Source organism: Sus scrofa, chromosome 16 (genome assembly GCF_000003025.6).
Source record: "Sus scrofa isolate TJ Tabasco breed Duroc chromosome 16, Sscrofa11.1, whole genome shotgun sequence".
Taxonomy (NCBI): domain Eukaryota; kingdom Metazoa; phylum Chordata; class Mammalia; order Artiodactyla; family Suidae; genus Sus; species Sus scrofa.
This window is the reverse complement of record NC_010458.4, coordinates 21,064,443-21,080,368: the sequence shown is the minus strand read 5'-3', so window position 1 is coordinate 21,080,368 and position 15,926 is coordinate 21,064,443. Positions and strand designations below refer to the sequence as shown.

Here is a 15,926-nt window from a genome sequence, read left to right as displayed (position 1 = left end):
TATGTGATACTTTTACTTCAAGGGAAATTGCAATACAAACTTTATAGGAAATATGAGATTAGAGGGGAAGAAATATGTTATTTGGCATCATTTCAGTCATATATGTACTTCATGAAATAGGATATAACCATACTATAGTTACATTCCCTCTTGATTATTTATTTACTTTTTAGCATGTTTTTGGTTGTTTTTTGTTTTTTGTGGATGAGGTGGAGGGAACTTCTCTGGCCAGAGCAATAACGTAAAACTAAATTGATTTGGAATGGCTTAGAAAACCAGAAAATTCCCTTTCATCCTGCAGGAATGAATGAAATATGTGTGCTCCATGCTCCAAGTTTGATAGCACTTTCCAGACTCTTGGATTTTACCAGCTGGTCGCATTTCAAAAACAAATTTGAAAGCCAATGTAAGGTTGCCAGTTTTTTTTCCTCTCTCTCTTTTTTAAAAGTAAGAACAGAAAAACAAACACCATATTGTTTCTGGCCATCATTTCACATAGGAAAGAACATTTTATACCAAAAGAAGTGGGAATCACAAAATTTGAGAGTGAAGAACCATACGTTAAACTGAATATGCTTTATGAAAAGCCCACAGTATGTCATAACAGACTCGTGAAAGTCTTTCTAGATTGGACCTATTGTTGCCAAACTCTGTCCCAGAATCTGATACGAGGTACCACTTAAATATGGTTTCCCAGTCTCCGTGGTGTTTGCAACCTTTCCACATTGGAATGTTGGAGAGTTTGAAAGGGTGTGAGTGTACATGTTGAAGGCAAAGTATCTGTGGATACTTTTTTCAGCCTAAGCCAGTTTCTTCTTTTTTGTCTTTTTGCCATTTCTCGGGTGGCTCCCGCGGCATATGGAGGTTCCCAGGCTAGGGGTCCAATCGGAGCTGTAGCCACCGGTCTACACCAGAGCCACAGCAACGCAGGATCCGAGCCACATCTGCAACCTACACCACAGGTCACAGCAACCCCGGATCCTTAACCCACTGAGCAAGGGCAGGGATCGAACCTGCAACATCATGGTTCCTAGTTGGATTCGTTAACCACTGAGCCACGACGGGAACTCCTAAGCCAGCTTCTTTTTTAGGCTGTTGTCTATCTTCCTATATCCTCTGAAAGAAGAAATACAGTGTAAGGTGGTGGGGGTGTATTTTTAAGACCTACATGGAGATTACAAACTTTCGTAGAATTTGAACATCTTCTATTGGTTCTGTAGACTCCACACCCACAGTCTTTACGTGAGAAATCCACAGTATAGGAGACAATTGCTTTAATAAGTCAAATCCCCAAGGAGAAAACATTTGCCTTCAGATTGTGTGCCCCCTGTGGGACTGCTGGATTCTTGTGGTACTAATCTGGATGCTTTAAATCATGCTATTTTGAATTGCAGAAGGAAGTCCAGTCCAAAGTAAGCTCTATATGTGCCCTGGCTACTAGCAATTTTATACTGTATTCGTACATATCTGATCTCAGCATGTGGTTAAATTGTCAAATCCTCTAAAAGTTTGAGAAGATCGGATAGAGCTGTACCAAAGAGACCCAGACATTTAAGTGAAGCATGAAGTTAACTTCACTTTTCTTCTTAGTTATCATCTATGGTATTTCACCAAGTTAATAACAGGTCTTCAAAAACTGTATTCATTCCAAACCACTCAGTTGTGAGGAAAGCAACCTGTGATGAGACTGTAATGAAAATGCATATATATTTGTTAAGAAACTTAATTTTTATGCCTCATTAGCGTTTGAGAAGTGGAACTCATTGTTCAAGTACTGTTAATTTGATATATTTACCAGATGGATATCTTCTTATGTTAAATTCCTCCTGGCTGACCAACTAATTCTCATTAAAGATGCTTGGGGCATCTCCAAAGACAACACAGAATTTTAACAGCTATCAGGAAATTAATGATTATAATGTATGCTAAAATAGTGGTTATGTGATGACCAAGAATTATATTAAGTTGCATTGCTCTGAAAGTCTCATTATTTCATTAGTGAAGATGGAATTTTTCTTCTGACAAAAGGTTCATGAGAACAAATTTACTGCATATGAATTTAAATTATTTGTCAGTTGAAAATGGAAATATCCTGTATCAGGAAGTCATATCCAAAGAACAGATTCTATTTTTGTTTTTTCATACTAATCACTAGCAATTTCCATGCTATATTCTTTGGTATGTGTATAAATACACACACATATTTTTATATATACATGCGTGTTATATGCATTTATAAAGCCCTGCATAAAAAGTGGAGAGAAAGGAAATCACTGTGCTTATTTCTAGCACGGGTTGTAGCATGGGATAGGCTGCAATTACACAAGAAGCCTTTTAAATTATAAACCCAATGTCTGTCATATAATTCTAAAATCTGCCTGTCTTAAAGTGTTTAAAGCTATTGCAAATCAAGGGCCCTCTATTAACTGGAAGGCCATTGGAGAGTTAAGGGATCACATCTCATACCTTATGCCGTTACACCATAGTTTTATGTTAATTTCTTAAAAGAGATTTGCAGGAAAGGGAGACGGGAAGTTGCAGGACCTGAGTAGGATGAAAGGGATTATAATCCTGGAAATGGAAGAGGGGCTGATGAAGGGAAAAAGAGTACAAATTTTTATCAACTTTTATTCATTGTAAAATTTACAAAAGGTTGAGTTTGATCTTTAGGGTGAAATCTGGGGTCAAGAGATGTTATATAATGGGAAAATCAAAGAAGTTTTGAGTGCCGTATAATACTGAGACTCCCAGAATTGATATCCATGCTGAATTGTCATGAATGACCACACGCAGTGTGGGGTGGTAGTGAAAGATGTGGCAAGAGAGGTAAAAGTCAAGAATCAGATGGAGGAAAAAACACTTCGATTTTTTTTTTTAATTCACCCAATTACAATTGGATGTTGACTTGGTATTTTTCTCAGTTGTTTTATTGATATTATGGAAATAGCTAATGAGGGGAAAGACCAAAGATGGAAAATTGTTGATATGGTGATTTTCATTTGCTAATCATGTGATTATAATCAACAAGAGAACATGACAGGTGACTGAATTCCTTTATAGAATGTGAATTCTTGCAACTGCTCAATTTTTCTTAGTGAATATTTCATCTGCCCATGCCTTCCCCGTCAAACCTATAAATCCATTGGCAGTTTTGCAACCAGACGTGACTAAGTTGATTTCATGTCTGGGCTTAACAAAATTTGGGGTTCTAAAGCTTCTGCTAAGTGGAAGAACTGAATCGAGCCCCTGACATAAAGCCAGGAGCATCAAAGTATGCCCTCATAGGAAGGTAATGGAAACATCTTTTATCTACTTAGGGTCTGGAGATGTTGTGTCTTTTGTGGTGATTCCCTTCACTCTTCTGGACCTCGTTTACTTAGTAATGCAAGATGAAGCATTTGGAGGAAAAGTCACACCCAGCTCTTTCTGGATTCTACTTGTCCAGGGCCTTTGTTGAGGCAACACCTTTTGTAATGTAAAATTCAGGTTATAGACAATTGTTTTCGTATAGACCCCTGGCGCCTTTTTGGGAATCTGGAAACTGTGAAATGGTGAGTTATATCTCTATAGTGCACAATAGTACTATTTTGATTGGCAGTACTAGTCGTGGTGATAGTGGTAGTAATGTCTAATTTATAGTAAACCTGAGTCTCTGGCTACTCTTATTTCCTTTGGGTGTGGTTCTAACTAAATTTTCTAAATTAGTCTGTGCACTTAATTATTCTTAACTAAATTTCAGCACTAAAACCAAAAGCCTCTCTTAACAATAGTTCTGATAAAATTTATAACTCTCTTCCAAGACATGTTATAGAAGTTCCAAGCTGTTGCTAAGTGTTCCTAGGACAAACCGACTGACAGTTTTCTTGTTAAATCCGTATCATGTTCACTTATTCAAAGAGATTCTGGTCTTGAAAAAAAAAAAAAAATCTGGCAGGCTCTTTCATTTCTCTTCAAAGCAGAATAAAATAAAAATCTTTCTTTTTCAAAGTTAGGGAAAAAAATCACAGTGCATTTTTGCTCATAATGTATAGGAAGGCTCCCTTCACTTTCTCTTGCTCTTTCCATTTTGCCACATTGTCAAAAGGATGAATGGCAGGCTGCGAACAGAATACCAGGGGACCCACTTTTTCTCTCTCGAAATCAGTGGTTCTCAAAGTGTCATCAGAGACCTTTCCAGGGGGTCAGTAAAGTCAAGACTGTTTCCCTAATAATGCTAAGACGTTATTTGCCTCTTTCACTCTTATTCTCCCCTGAGTGTACCACAGAGTTTTCCAGAACTTTATGGCATGTGATGTCACAGCATATTGAATATGGAAGCAGATATGAGAATCTTGCTATCTAATCTTTGTTTAATACCAAAGGTTAAAAACATTTGCAACAATGCAAACAATGTCATTCTTCCCACAGAATATTTCTGGCTCTGAACATATATTGTTCACAAAGACATGTTATTTATGTTAATATGTCAAGGGTTTATTATTATATTATACATTAATGGATTATACATAATTTTAATATATTAGGCATCTATTATATAATTATATTTAAAGTAAATAACTATAATTATGTGCAGTTATGAATTATATAGTCATACATATATACCCTGAAATATATTAATAACTAATATATATGTTAAGTGAATACTTAAAAATTCTCCGTTCTAATTTCAAAGGTGGTAAATATTAATAGATACAAGCCACATGAACAAAAGCTCTTTATAAAGAGTGTAAAGAATTCCTGAGATCAAAAATCTGAGAACCACTGCTTTGAGTAAATCCTTCTGTAAGCAAAGAGGAAAAATAGGAAATAAGTGAACCTAAAATCCAGAGAAAAGGATAAGAAGCACTTAGATGCTGAGCTAACCCCAAAGATGAGAATAAAACCCTTGGAAAATCTCTCCCAACCTCCATAGTGGTTTAGACTCAATACTAGTAACAAATGGCTCTTCAAAAGCATGTATGACATTAGACTGGGAAAAATAAAACAAAGGAACAGTTAAGGATAAGTGGGCAAGGAATCAAACTGGATTCTAGATTTTTAATGCTTCATAAAGTGCTCTGACTGTTTATCTTAAACGATAGTATTTGGTTCATGCTCCATGAATTTATGTGTCTTAAATGTTTGGGTTGTCATATATCTGGCATCATGTGTATGGCTTAAACTTGACTGTTTGGAACATGTCCTGTCCTCCAGTCCTGGATGGGAATGGCGGTATAACCTGGAAATGTTCAGAGCAGAGATTCTGGATCAGGCTGCCTGTGAACCCTAGTCTTTCAAGTTTCTTAATGTCTTCATCTATCATATGGGCTTGATAACAACAGCAACTCTGCCGGAGGGTTGCCATCATGATAAAATGAGTTGATATTTGTTAGTACTTGGTAAGTGTTTAGCACAGGGCCCAGCTTACAGTGTGTGCCATGTGCGTGTTGAGTTAGCAAATAAGTAAAACCAGAGCTGCCCAGGTGAGACTCCAGGAAAAAGCAAGGGCCTGGATTGTGAAACACAAAATAGGGAGCAGGTCAGAGTGAGGTGCTAAGGAGGAAAAATGGACAGCAGCCTTTGGGGTTAGAATGAGTGTGTATGGACCGATCCCACAGCAAGTTGTCAAACCTCAAGGAGCCAAAGAGGCTTTAAGTAAGGGGGTGGGGGTGGGGGGCTAGAGTTGGTCCAGATGCACTTTCATGAGAAATGTTTCACAGAGATTGAACATCCTGCGAAGGGCTGAAGGAGGCTTTGCATGCCCTAGCCGACTTCCTCAAGGCCAGAGGCACAACCCTCCAGACCCAAACAGCTACTCCTCTAGTTATAAACAATTGGCACCACCGCTTGATGGCAGTAAATTCAAATCACACACATAATACCATTTTCTGTTACTAGATCATTTCCAAATGCTCTACCAAGGCACTGAGAAAAAATATGATTGAAATATTTTGAGATCAAAAGAAGGAAGAGAATTTTTTTTTAAATCATGCCAAATTTTTTTTTTTTCCTGGGGAAATTTAATTAAGTTTTGAAAAAAACTTTTATTTACTCTGGTGTTTATATTAATCTATTCTAATCTCATTAATCCAAATGCTTTTGAAAGCACCCTTGTTGAGTACTTTATAATAGTTTGATTTTAATTAAATGTCTTATTTATTTAACTAATCTTTTTCAGAAAATAAGGCCTTGCTAACATATGTTAAATGTGTAATTCATAGTTTGACACATATGGTTGTGTTTTTTTTTAAACAACAAAGACTTTAAACCATTGTGTATTCAGAAGTAAATAATGGGCTTATATTTTAAGTCAGTCACATTTTAATTTCCTATAATTAAATGTCACAATAGCTAAACTTCAGAGTTGCAATGGAAATTCCTTTGTCTCTCTGAAGCTTTAGATAGTTGAAGTAAAAGGAATTATTCTCTGACTGCAAAGTGCCTATTTTCTTTTCCACCCAAATACAAGATCAAGTCACCATTTTAAAGCTTATTATGAGAGTTCCCGTTGTGGCTCAGCAGTAACAAACCTGTTTAGCATCCGTGAGGATGCGGGTTTGATCCCTGGCCTTACTCAGTGGGTTAAGAATCCAGCATTGCCATGAGCCATGGTGTAGGTTGCAGACATGGCTGGGATCCTGCGTCGACTCCTAGCCTGGGAAGTTCCATATGTCGCAGTTCCTGTGGCTCTTAAGAAAAAAAAAAAAAAAGTTTATTATATAACTCCAGGATTTCAGGAGTAAACTTTTGGAGAAAGATTAACTTTCTAGTCATGTAGTAGGAACCCAGGAAATGTATAGATAATGATTTATAATGGGCACTCTTCTTCTAGAAGCAAAGTAGAGGAGCACAGCCTTTCAAAAGTTCCAAACCAATTTCTTCTCAGTGGTATTATATAAACGAACACTGACGCCAGGTACTGGGGTGTGGCTTGTCTTCCTTTTCTTCCTCTTTTAAGAACAGTGGGGAAAAGTAAACAGACACATTTGCTTTTGTTGGGAGACTGACTTGAATGGAATACTTGTACTTCTAAAGTGGCATCTCTGCTGAGAGCTTGTGAAACATTTTGCATGTATAAATGTTTAAGCAGCTTCTGGAATAAATTGTAAGAAATACAAGGATTATGCATGTTATGGATATGCCCCCGATTCTTTCAAGAGAAAACTTTTATAGAGAGCTTAATAATGAATTCATAACCCCTGAAGACAAAGTTAGGTTTTTTCCCCTTATTTTTCATTTTATGACATATGGAAGTTCCCAGGCCAGAACTTCCTGCCAGCCACAGCTGTGGCAATGCAGGATCCTTTAACCCACCACAATGAGGATCGAACCAGAGCCTCTGCTGTGACCAGAGCTGCTGCAGTTGGGTTCTTAACCCACTGCATCACAGTGGGAACTCCAAAGTTAAATTTATTTTTAAAGGAAGCTTTGAAAAAGGAGGTGTCTGAGGAGAACATTGTAGATCTTCCTTCCCATTCCTTTCTATTCCTTGCGTGCCCTTTCACCTATCTCCTTACCTAAGGGGTATTAATTCATCTATTCAACAAACATTTGTTGGGTGCCTATTCTATGGCCACCACTCTTTTAGACACTGGCTGACAGTGTTGAACTTTACCTGGGCCCTGAAAACAGGCTTTTCCCTGTCAACTTAAACATATGCACAAGTTAGGAGTTCCCGTCATGGCTCAGTGGTTAACGAATCCGACTAGGAACCATGAGGTTGCAGGTTTGATCCCTGGCCTTACTCAGTGGGTTAAGGATCCGGCGTTGCCGTGAGCTGTGGTGTAGGTCCAGACACGGCTCGGATCTGGCATTGCTGTGACTGTGGTGTAGGCCGGCGGCTACAGCTCCGATTGGACCCCTAGCCTGGGAACCCCTATATGCCGCCAGAGCAACCCTAGAAATGGCATAAAAGACCAAAAAAAAAAAATGCACAAATTAAAAGTTGAGAGTTAAGTTTTATTGGGGGCAAAATGAGGACCATAGTTTGGGAGGTGGCATTTCACATAGCTCTGAGATACCACTCCTAAGAGGCAAGGGGGGAATTCAGTATATATGTGATTTTGGTGAAGTGGGGAAGTGCATGCAACTAAGCACACATTTTACAGGTCACGGCTAGTCTCATGAAGGTTATACTAGTCACGAGGAGAAGACGTCACTGTGAAGGGTTTTATTGCTTTTCTAGGCATGAAGAAATGCAGTAATTGGGCTCATAAAATCTTCTCCTGCAAATATCTATCCGAAAACCTGCTCTGCCAGTTTTCCCAGAGCACAGAGGGCCTCACTCCTGATCTCCACCCTGAGCTCCTTCCAGAGGGCCAGCAGCTGCAGTGGCTCATGATTCAATCTGTGTCAAGAAAGATGGCTAAGTGCCAGTCGCCTGTTCATACCCCGGACCACAGTGAGGATTACTGAAGAGAAGGCCCTGACATATGTGGTGAGACCTAAGGAGTCAGATTCTTGTCTTCAGGCCCAGGAGTAGTGAAATGAGTCCTCCTGAAACTGAATTCCTCTGCCAAGTTTTTGACTAAGCTCTCTATCCAAAACTTTATTCCCTTTCTTGTCTAACCCCTGAACCTCTTAGGATTGAAGGGTATTAAGAAAAAGGAAGAATAGACACTAAGTAAGATTCTATGGGCTCCTCCTGGTATATAGTGCCTTTGTATCTTCCATTTCATGCTTGTAGAAAAAGACACAAGTCTCCTAGTCCTTGCTTGACTTTCAAAGAGCAGACTCAAGCAGTTACTAATTAGGGAAGTGGAGGAATGCTGAAAGAAAAGAAAATCAGTCAAGCAAGTGAGAAATAAAATATTGCCTGCCATATCAGGAAACAAAGGATGTCACAGTCATTAGCAATTGCAGCCACCTGCAATGGTGAGCTCTGGGGAAGCTCAGGTTGTGAAAACAGAGAATACTGGCAGAAGAGAGCTGAGGTGCATATCAATGGAATGATTTCAGTGAGCCCAGCCTCTTGCATCTTCTCATATAGAATTGCATTAAATTCCTTAACCTGAGACATCTAGTTTTCTTTTATTAACAGAAATCTACAGTCATCTTTTGTTTTGACTACCTCCCCTTTGTTGCAAAACTCCTATATATCCTAGCTTCCCCCTTGCCTCCTGTGAGCAGTTTTCTCAGGGTTGCTTGAGATGCTGCCTCCCAAGCTTGAAGCCGTAAGAATGTCCATCGAATAAAACATAGCTCTCAACATTTAGGTTGTGCATGTTTCTTCTTTAGTTGACGCTGGTGTCAGTAAACTGGCTTTGCTGAGTGACAGGCAAGCAGACCCAATTTCGGTTCGGTGATGTTGCAGCCCTCAAGAGTGGGCTCTTGTCTAACACTGGGAAATGAACTGTCTGAGGAGACGCACATGCTGATGAAGCAAAAGACTTTATTAGGTAGGGATGTCTGGGTGGAGAGCAGTAGGGTAAGGGAACCCAGGAGGACTGCTCTGCCAAGTGGTTCACGGTCTCAGATTTTATGGGAACGGGGTTAGTTTCCTGGTTGTCTCTGGCCAGTCGTCTTGCTCAGCCCATATTTGCTCTCAGGGTCCTTCTTGGTGGCAAACACACCTCTCAGCCAAGATGGATTCCAGTGCCAAGGATCCTGGAAGGTTGGTTGTTTTCTCCCCTCTATTGGTTCCTCCCAAATTCTCCCTTTTGGGAGCACCAGGGACCTCCTGTTGTGAGACAACTCATGCAAGTGTCTAATATCATGCCTGGCCAAGGTGGGCAGATTTAGTCAATGCTCCCCTAACAGCACCAATAATACAAAGCCAAGGTTTTTGACTTGCAAGGGCTTGAAATTATATAACTTGACCACAAATGCTAGGCTGGAAAGAAGATAAGTGAGAGGTTAGACGGTTTTGCCACCACAGTCTAGATAAAGGCCTCCTAGCTTGAGAGAAGATGGCAAATGAATAAGGGAACACAAACAGAAGAGTCCCTGCACTTGCCCCTCTTTCTCTTGCCACAGGGTTGAGGCCCTGTGTGTGAGTGTGAGAGATGATAAAACCTTTACATGGGTTTGGGACTCTGTGATCAGAGGCTACTTCATTTCTTGTGTGAAGCCTAGAGAGATTGTGGACATTTTGGAGTTAGCCTCTCGTTGTAGGAAGTCCTGATTTCACTGAATTCATTCTGGAAACAATGGAAGCAAAATCCATTTACCCTGAATCAATCAGACTAGATTTTATGCTATCAGATGAAACACAATCTTAAACAGAGATTAAGCTGAGTATGTGGTCTGAAATATCAACTAGTTCCATTATTTCATAGTATTATTTTACTTAGTATTAATAAGTAGCGAAGCCATCCCAAAGTGTAGTGCTGTTTTTCTGATTCTATATTTTGTTTCTCAGTACCTAGCTCTTTATTTTGGGCATTTAGTAAACATCTCCTTGTTTGGCTGTTAGTCTTTTTGTTTCTTCCTCTTGAAAATTCCGTATGGGTATCCCCTCATTTAGCCTCTGTCTGCTAGTCAAGAACTACCATTTGATCCGGCAATCCCACTCCTGGGCATCTATCCAGAGAAAACCATGACTCGCAAAGACTCATGTATTCCGATGTTCATTGCAGCACTATTTGCAATAGCCAAGACATGGAAACAACCTAAATGTCCATCAACAGAGGAGTGAATCAAGAAGATGTGGTACATATACACAATGGAATATTACTCAGCCATTAAAAGGAACAAAATACCAGCATTTTTAGCAACACGGATGGACCTAGAAATTATCATGCTAAGTGAAGTCAGCCATACAATGAGATACCAACATCAAATGCCTTCACTGACATATGGAATCTGAAAAAAGGACAGACTGAACTTCTTTGCAGAACAGATGCTGACTCGCAGACATTGAAAAACCTATGGTCTCCTGAGGAGACAGTTTGAGGGGTGGGGGGATGTACTTTGGTCGTGGGATGGAAATCCTGTGAGATTGGATTGTTATGATCATAATACAACTACAGATGTGATAAATTCATTTGAGTAATTAAAAAAAAAAGAAAAATTCAATAATATCACTTGTGTCATTTCACTACACAACTCCAGGGGGTGACACTTCCATTGATGCTATGTAAATGTCCCTTTTTTGAGTTGTGGAGTGAGAATTGCACCACTCTTTAATGACCAGGGCATATTCCCTTCCACCCAGCCTTTTTATATGCCTGCTTTACACTCTTTGTAAATACTTATTTTAATCCTTGTATAATAATTTGAATATAGAGGCCTTAACATAATTTATTTTTAGACAATTATTTTGTTTGTTGGATTTTGCTACTAAAATACATGGATAATCATTCTCGTGTACAGTTATTTCTTCACATTTTGAGTTGTTGCTTTATAGACTAAATTCTCAGAAACAGGTCAAAGAGTATGGACATTCTCAAGGCTCTTAACACTCAACTAAAAATTGTTTTCTAAGAATATTGTTCTGATTTACTCCTCCATTAACTAACTGTGTACGAGAATGGCCTTTTCGCAGCAACTTTGCCAGCATGAGAAGTCTCATTTATCAAATGGTAAATTGGCAGAAGTTAAGATAGTGAGTGACCCACAGGGAATAAAATTTTGTACATTTCAGGAGAATAATTTGTCATTATCTTTCTGAAAGGATGTGTGCAAGGAGGCTAAAAACCTATATACACCATTTGAACTAGTTATGCCAATCACCAGACTTTTTCCTAAGAAAAAATGGACAGCATGTGAAAAAAAATGAACACTTAAAATATTAATTATGCCTTTGGGCCAATAAAGGCACAGACTTCTCTAAAAATAAGTAAATAAAATAAAATGTTGATTGCGATGTTGCAAAATAGTGAAAGATAAAAGCAACTTATACAGTGTTTTGTTTTGTTTTTGTTTTGTTTTTTTGCTTTTTGGTGCTGAACCCAAAGCATGTGGAAGTTCTCAGCCTAGGGGTCAAATTGGAGCTGTAGCTGCCGGCCTACACCACAGCCATAGCAACGCAAGATCCAAGCCACCTCTGTGAACACCACAGCTAACCACAATGCTGGATCCTTAACTCACTGAGCGAGGCCAGGAATTGAACCCACAACCTCATGGATCCTAGTGGGGTTCATTCCTGCTGAACCACAGTGAGAACTCCTATAGTGATTATTAAATAAATTATGAAATAACTGCATAATAAAACATTATGAATCTACTAAACATGTAGAAAAATACTTAGCATGGAATGTTAATAGGGTACTAAGCAGAAAAACGATCATCTAACCTATCTGTAAAAAAAAAATTTAAAAATTAAAAAAAGCCATATGTTGATTATTTTTAAAAAGTATGGGAGTTCCCGTCGTGGCGCAGTGGTTAGCGAATCCGACTAGGAACCATGAGGTTGCGGGTTCGGTCCCTGCCCTTGCTCAGTGGGTTAATGATCCGGCGTTGCCGTGAGCTGTGGTGTAGGTTGCAGACGCGGCTCGGATCCCGCGTTGCTGTGGCTCTGGCGTAGGCCGGTGGCTACAGCTCCGATTCGACCCCTAGCCTGGGAACCTCCATATGCCGCGGGAGCGGCCCAAGAAATAGCAACAACAACAACAACAACAACTACAACAACAACAACAACAACAACAAAAGACAAAAAAAAAAAAAAAAGTATGGAGATACCAAAATGTTAACAATGGTTTTGGGCTGTTTTTGTTTTCTTCATTTTTGTCTGTCTCTTTCATTATGCTTTGCTTTACATTTCCTCTTTGTAGAATACATATTTTAAAGGAAAGACATGTAAAGATAAAATCCTTATTTCTATGTCTGTAAAACAAACATTGGTCCAGAAACTTGCCAAAATCCATTATAATTAATACTAGCATTTTAAATACTGTTATTTTCAATATCAGTCAAAGCCAGGTATTGTAATCAGTTTGTTTTTATTGTCGGGAAAATGGATTTTCTTCCTCAGAGCTACTAATGTGTTGAATTATTTTTTTTATTGTGCATTTAACTGCAATTATGAGTGAATGCAATGCTTTATACTGCACCTAATTTGTTTCATTAAAACTCATTAATGAAGTTCCTATTGCCGCACAGCAGAAACGAATCTGAGTATCCATGAGGTTGCGAGTTTGATCTCTGGCCTCACTCAGTGGGTTGGGGATCCAGCATTGCAGTGAGTGTAGGTCAGACGTGGCTCAGATCCCACATTGATCCTGCGTTGCTGTGGCTGTGGTATAGGCCAGCAGCTGTAGCTCTGATTTGACCCCTAGCCTGGGAACTTCCATATGCTGTGAACTTCCTAAAGAGCAAGCAAACAAACAAACCAAAAACTCATAAAGCCTGACAGTATTTCCATATATGAGTATTTATACATATTTTACTATTAATAAAGATTAATTGGCTCTTTAAGAATCAAACATTTAAGATTATTTATTTATTTATTTATTTATTTATTTTCTTTTTGCTTTTTAGGGTCACACCTGTGGCATATGGAGGTTCCCAGGCTAGGGGTCTAATCAGAGCTGTAGCCGCTGCCTGCCTATGCCACAGCCATAGCAACGCCAGATCTAAGCTGCATCTGTGACCTACACCACAGCTCATGCAGCTCACAGCAACGCCAGATCCTTAACCCACTAAGTGAGGCCAAGGATCAAACCTGAAACCTCATGGTTCCTAGTCGGATGCATTTCCACTGTGCCACAACCGGAACTCTGAGATTTTTAAATATTTTAATATGCGTTGCTCTTGGCAGTCCATCTAAACAAGGAGCAAGTCTCTGCCAGTTCTCTTGCCCAATGTCTCCTTCCCAGTCAAATTCAAATCTAATTATTGCTATTTCAATGTACCTCTATGATGCTCCACATGTGGTCTGTTAACCAGTGGAATGGACATCTCCTGGGAGTTTTCGAAAATGCAAAATCTCTAGCCCTATTCAGGACCTACTATTTGAGAATCCGTGTGTTAAGTTCTCCAAATGATTCCTATGCACGTTAACATTTGAGAAGCAACTGGCCAGGAGTGATGAGAATAAACTCTTTGTCTTTTTTGTTTTGTTTTGTTTTTGACTTGTTGAACCCTGTTTAAGCCTGACTTTGAAGGTAAAAACAACTATTATAGTACTTTTCTGCCCAGCCTGAAACAATCCTTTTTTTTTTTTTTTTCTTTCTTTGACTGACCTGGGGCAAATGCCACTGCATGATTTCAAACCAAACAAAGCTGAAGTTTCCCTGGAAAATTCAAACGTGGGGAAAAAAATTGCAAAAAGACAATCATTTAAGTCTACCTGTTGAAACTATATATATATATAGTTGTTGAAACTAGATATATTTTTGAAGTGATTAGATTCCTTCTTTCTATCCACAGATCTTATCAAACAAAAAACAGAGTCCTATATGTAAGCAACTGCTGTATCACACTTTATGGATGACATTTTCTGCTGGCAGGACTTCTTTTTGATGAAGGTGAGTTATTTCAAAAATATGTTTTAAAACATGAATATTTCACCTAAAACAATTCAGAAAAACAACATGACACTACTTGACCGCTTACACTAAACACATCTGGTGGAAAATAATATCCCTGGTGTGAAAGAGCAGATGGAAAATTTTCTCCTGGAAATCAATGTGAATAAAACAATCTTTTCAAACTTTCCAAGAATTTCATTGTGTGTACACCTATAAACAGCGTAGCAAAGAGAAAAAAGATTATTTTTTTTCCTATGATCCCAGTGGAAATAATCATTCTACTCAAGCTATAAGGAGTAGATAGGTAAATGAAAGTCTCTGAAACAAATTCTTCCAAGGATTGTATCTTTTCTGAAGAGGATTCATCTCAGCATTCTGACAGGCTGGATTTTAGGTAGCTAATTGACCAATTGGGGGCAGATTAAAATGTCATAAATTCTTTGACACTCCTTTTTTCAAATAGTGAGGTCTTATGTCTCTCTCTTGGCAGCTGGGGTGACCTTGTAACCAATAGACTTGAGGGAAAATGACACTGTTCCATCCAGTGCTGGATCAGAAGAAACCACCCAGCTCCTGCCTTGCCCCTTAGAACCTGGGCCGTCTAGATCCTTCCCAAAGGGTCTCCCCTCTCAAGACTCAGGCCACATTGCAAGAAGCCCAGTATACAAAAAGGCCTTGTTCCATTGCTCTGAGTGACAGCCCCAGCTGAGACCTGAGGTTCTATCATTTTGACGTCCTTAACAGTCAGATGTTCAGATGTTCAGATGACCAGAACTCCAGCCAGCATCTGACCACGCATGCCGTTACGCGGCCACAAGTGAGAACCACCCGCTGAGCTCTTCCTGAATTCTTGACCACAAAATTTTGGGCCAAATGAAATGTTTATTATGAGATGCTAAATGTTGAGGGAATGTCTTTTATAGCGATAGGTGGAAATATTAACAAATGGTCATGATCCTCGTGTGCAGAGACCTGGGTTTCCTTTCCTTGCTCCATATCTCCTACAACATTGACTATTTCTTTAGCACTAATATTAACCTAGCTTTGTCTGCTCATGAATAATTTGATGATCTCGGGTTGCTAAAATATCATGTGCCTAATTTCATTTTGTGTTTCAAAACTTAATAAACTGAGTTAAATGATGGCAAAAATAAATGTAGAGAACATTGTTGCTCTTGCTAGAATTGGATGGTAGAATGAAGGTAATAACTATGGGTACCTGGACCCATAAAAGGTCTAGGTACAGGCTAAAAAGGATTATCTAAGAGGTAAGCAAAAGCTATTAAATGAAAGAATAAAAACACTGTTGGCTACTTTTGCAGAAGACTTTTCTAAATACGATGTTCCGTAATTTGTTCTAGAGCAAAAGTGTTTTCCCAAGAACTTTAACATTTATTTTTCTGGAAGCAGGCCAACTATTTTCAAGAACTAAATTCTGTTCATTTCTAATGCATAGAAAAATGAATTTCAAATTTGAAATTAAAGTTTGTTACTTAAGTGGCAGGTTAGTTTAAGGCTACAGCTTGGCCTTCTTGA

General features: G+C 38.9%; 1 long non-coding RNA gene across 1 annotated transcript in view; it reads left to right on the top strand.

Moving 5' to 3' along the window:
* LOC106508148 overlaps nt 1-15,926 on the top strand; it is a 31,883-nt gene that overhangs the window by 7,857 nt on the left and 8,100 nt on the right. Inside the window, exon 2 of the long non-coding RNA XR_001304735.2 lies at nt 14,290-14,387. This is a non-coding gene — a long non-coding RNA (uncharacterized LOC106508148). The remainder of the gene's footprint in view (nt 1-14,289; nt 14,388-15,926) is intronic.